Genomic DNA, 5,119 nt, shown 5'->3' with positions numbered 1-5,119 from the left:
CTTGTCTATTTGAAATTACCTACATAGCTCCTAATATTAGTCCTCCAAACTCTTCACTCTATAAGTTCAATTTTGGAGGTTACTTTCTTTAGACAAACTTTCCTAGCTCTCTTCTATCTCGGTTAAATATGTCTCCTATCTGGTCTTAGGGTACACTTGAATGGGTGCTAATAAAGCACATACAACGTTGAGTCATGGATACTTTGTTAAACTACCCAGCTCTCTTTCAGAACTTAGGTACTTAGTCCTCCAGCTGCTTAAAAACATTGGTAGCTGAGCCCTTACCTTAAGACCATACCTCCTTTCCTGAAGTGTATGACATTCAATGACTGGTAAATGCAGGTATGTAAAGGTCCAGAATCATTGCCTCAAAGTGATATAACTTTGAAGATCATTTCCATTCTAGAGTATCCAGAGGGACCTGCTAAGGTCTTTGTTAACATTTTATCTGGTTCAGCTCCCTCTGTCCAATCTTTTTGTCTTCTGCCCCTCATAGGTGTTGATTCCGAGAGTATCCTCCATGCCCACATAACAAATGTGGCATGAAAATCTACATCTTGTAGACTTTTCTTAAAGAAGACAACCAAAATAGTCAATATTTTAACTGATTTCTTTCTTGGCTATTTGCCTCAATAAACTATAAATCAAAGAGAACTTTTGTTCTCCATCATCTCCACGGTCTTTTTCAATAAATACTAATTGAATAAGCATATGAATGAAAAAGAGTTAGAATTCAAACTCATAATTGTTGGACACAAAAGTCTGAGTTTCTTCCACTATGGAGTATAGCACCACTCTCTTGGGGATATGAGACATAAAATAAGAGAAAAGCTACACTTATGTGAAGACTATTCAGCTTCATGTCTTTTCAGTCTAGAGGACAAAAAGAGAAGAAAATAAGCCTTTCAGAAAACACAGAATATTTCATTGTTTAAGAAAAGTTAGTCTTTATGTAAATAAAACATATAATTTCCTAAATGATTAAGCCAAGCAGTCAAATTATGTAGCATAAAAAATCTATTGTGTATTAATTGCTGTCTTAATTAAAACCAGGAGCTTAATTCTTCCTTCAAGTATATTAGAGTATACTCATTTATTTCTGCTATCCTCAATTATGCTATACTTCTTGAACTGATGAGAATATTTGCATAATGTGAATCTATAAACCACTAAACATAGTAAATACCATAGTTTCACACCTATACCACATTTCCCTATTAATCCCCAAATGAACATCAAAAACATTCAAAACTGATTAAGATAATATAGGAGTACATTATAAATGGACTACCAAAAGCCTGCTGCTAAATTTGAAAGAAAAGTTAATGTATAAAATCTTACTTAATTTTGGGGCCAAAATAGAGATACCATAATAGAAGATGCATAACCTTCAATACTTTTCAAATGCTCTTACTTGCACAAATAACAATTAAATTCAACAGTTATCTCCATGTAAAATTTATATGTAAAATGCAAATTTTACTACAATTGTGAAATTCAACCTTTCTATGAATAACACATACATATATGCATACATGTTAATACTCGTGCATTTACGTACATTTGAGCTAGCATAGAATTCCATTCTTTGCACTCAAGAATGAGATTAGATTATTCAAAATAATCTCAGAAACCTAAGTCCAGCAACAAATATCATATTTTTAAGGACAATTGTGGATGCCATAGTGTAATCATCTTTTTTGCCAAAGAAATAAAGCACAGTGTGAAACATTTTTTGTCTCTTCAAAACAGTCTTATGTAATTTCATGACTGAATATGAATTTGAGCTACCATGAATAATTGAAATGAAATGGTAATTATTAAAAAAGAAGTTGAATCTTAGACTATTATTAACATGATTTGTATAATATGCCCCTGCTATATTTAAAAACAAATGGAATTTGTAGTCGTATTTGTCTGAATTAGACTTAGAGCAAATCTCAATTTTGGTCTTTGGTTTCTATAACTAGTTAAGTCAAATGATTCATTGTGACACAATTGTATGGGCAAGAAATTTAGATATGAGCAAGGAGAACATGGAAAGAATACCATACTGAAATGATACAGGAACTAGAAAGAAATTATTTAGACAGGTAGTGAGGGTAATGTGGCTGCTCAAGTCTATAATCTCAGCACGTTGGGAGGCTGAGGTGGGAGGATTGCTTGAGGGTGGATGTTCAAGACCAGCCTGGGAAATATAGTGAGACCCCCTCATATCTACAGAAAATTCAAAAATTAGCTTAGTCTACTGTTTGTTACCTGTAGTCCTAGCTACATGAGAGGCTGAGGTGTGAGGATCACTTGAGCCTAGGACTTTAAGGTTGCAGTGAGCTATGATTGTGCCTTTGCTCTCCAGGTTGGGTGACACAACAAGATCCTGTCTCAAAAATTTTTTTGTTTATTATAGAAGAAAGGAAATAGAGGAAAGAAGTGAAGCAAGATGAAGGAATAGGATGCTCCATGAGTCATCTCCCTGGCAATTTAACAACTGTCTACACAAAAGGAGCACCTTTATAATAACCAAAAATCAGGTGAGCACTCACAGTACATGATTCTACTTTTATATCACTGAAAAAGACAGTGAGTAGGTAGAAAAAACAGTCTTGAATCACCAATGGCACTCAACCTTCATACCCCAGCTGTGATGGTGTGGTGTTAAAAGTGTTCCTGTGCTCTGGGGAGATGGAGAGTCAGCAATTGTGAGTCATTGAACTCAGCGCTACACTGTTACAGCAGAAAGTAAAACTGAATCAAACTGAGATAATGCTCACCCACAGAGGAGCATTTAAACCAGCTCCAGACAGGGGAGAATTACCAATCCCAGTAGTCAGAACTTGAGATCCTTCAAGCCTGCCTTGCCACCATGGGCTAAAGTGCTGTGACTCAAAATAAACTTCAAAAGCAGTCTAGGCCTAAAAGACTGCAAATCCTAGTTGAGTACTAGTGCCGAACTGGGCCCAGAGCCAGAGAACTAAGTGGAGAAGTAATCTACTGGGACAATAGGGCAGCTAAGGAGTGTTGGCATCAATTCTCTAACCTCAGTCTGCACAGTTCATGGCTCCCAGATAGACCCCTTTATTCTGCATAAAGAGAGAGAAAAGAAGAGTGTGGAGCACTTTGTCTTGCATCTTGAATACCAACTCAGCCGCAGCTGACTAAGGTATGGGTCAAAGTCATGAGGCCCCCATTCCAGGACATAGATGGGAGACAACATTTCTAGACACATCCTAGGCCAGAAGTGAGCTCTCTGCCTTGAAGGAAAGAATCCTGTCCTGGAAGAATTAATTATTTGATAACTGAAAAGGCTTTTAGCCTCTGCAAAACCAGGCGTGATACCCAAATGCTACATTGAGGGCTTGGGGTGAGACTCTGAGACTTGCTGGGTTAAGATGAGAATAAGCACACTCCCAGCTGTGAGGACCATGAGGCAAGACACCTTCTTGACAAAAACAGAAAGAAAAGTAAAAGGGACTTGGATTTGCACCTTAGGTATTAGCTTGGTCACAGAGGGAGGGTAGAGCACTAAGCAGGCTCTTGGGATTCCCGATTCCAGTATTTGGCTCCTGAAAAGCATTTCTGGGCCTTTCCTGTAGCAGAGTGATTCCCACTGCTCTGAAAGATGAGTCCTATGCCAGGCAGCATTCACAACAAAAGCTGACTTAAGAGACATCAGGACCGAAGGAAACATTGGTGGTAGTCTGGTAGTAACCCCTGTGGGCCTGGTGACAGAGGTCATGAGGTGAGGCTCCTCTAACTTTACAAAGGGGAGGAAAGAGTGAGAATGAATGACTTTTGTGGCTTGAATGCCAGTTGAACAACAGTGTATTAGAACACCAGGCAGACTTCTAAGGTTTTCTGATCTAGTCCCTGGCTCCTGGATAGCACCTCTTGACATGCCCAGAACCTGTGGAAACTTGCCACCCTAATGGAAAGACAAAAGCTTTACTGGGTTGGCCACCTGATGATTGCCAAACCCAGGATCTTGAGCAAACATAGACTGTAGCCAGGGAAGTATTGCATCAGGCTTTGAGGAAGACTAATTGCTGTGATTGAATCAGGTCTGACCCAGGAAAGTCCTAGTAGTGATGGCAACAGGGTGCTTGTGTTACACCACTCCTAGCTTTAGCTGGCTTGGAACAGATTGAGAGACTCAGTTAGTTTGGGGTAAAATAAGGGAAGAGAACAAGAGTCTCTTCCTGGTAATCCAGAGAATTATTCAGGATCTCAACCAAGACTACAAAGGCAGTACCTCTATGAGTATAAAGCAATCACAGCAATACGGAATGTCCCTTAAATGGGATACACCTTAGAGCACACACTTAAGTCTTTTCAAATATCTGGAATGCCTTCCCAAGAAGAAGAGGTAAAAAGAAATCCAGATAGTGAAGAGTGCAATAAATACCTAACTTTTTAATACACAGACACAGACAAACAGGTATAAATATCAAGACAATCCAGAATAACATTACCTCCTCAAATGTACAAAATAAAACAACAGGGACCAATCCTGGAGAAACACAGATATGTGACCTTTCAGACAGATAATTCAAAATAGCTGCTTTGAGAAAATTAAAAAAAAAATAGAATAATAGAGAGAAGGAATCAATAATTCTGTAAGATAAATTTAAAAAAGAAATTGCAATAATTATATAGAATTAAGTAGAAACTGTGACTGATAAAAGAAATCGATATACTGAAGAGTGAATTTGAAAGTTTTAATAGCAGAACTGATTAGGTAGAAGAAAAAGTTAGCAAGGTTGAAGACAAGGTATTTGAAAAAACAGTCAGAGAAGACAAAAGATAAAAGAATAAAAAAGAACAAAGTATGCCTACATCATCTAGAAAATAGCCTCAAATGGGCAAATCTAAGAATTATTGGCCCAAAAAGTAGGTAGAGAAAGAGACAGGGGTAGAAAGCTTATTCAAACGCATAATAACACAGAACTTCCCAAACCTAGAGATAGATATAAACATTCAAGTACAAGAAGGTTATAGAGCATCAAGCAGATTTAACCAAAAGAAGACTACCTCAAAACAGCCAGGCGCGGTGGCTCACGCCTGTAATCCCAGCACTTTGGGAGGCCTAGGTGGGTGGATCACGAGGTCAGGAGATGGAGAC

The sequence above is a fragment of the Colobus angolensis genome, unplaced genomic scaffold, assembly GCF_000951035.1.
Source record: "Colobus angolensis palliatus isolate OR3802 unplaced genomic scaffold, Cang.pa_1.0 Scaffold161, whole genome shotgun sequence".
Classification (NCBI taxonomy): Eukaryota; Metazoa; Chordata; class Mammalia; order Primates; family Cercopithecidae; genus Colobus; species Colobus angolensis.
Note: the sequence above shows the minus strand (reverse complement) of the source record.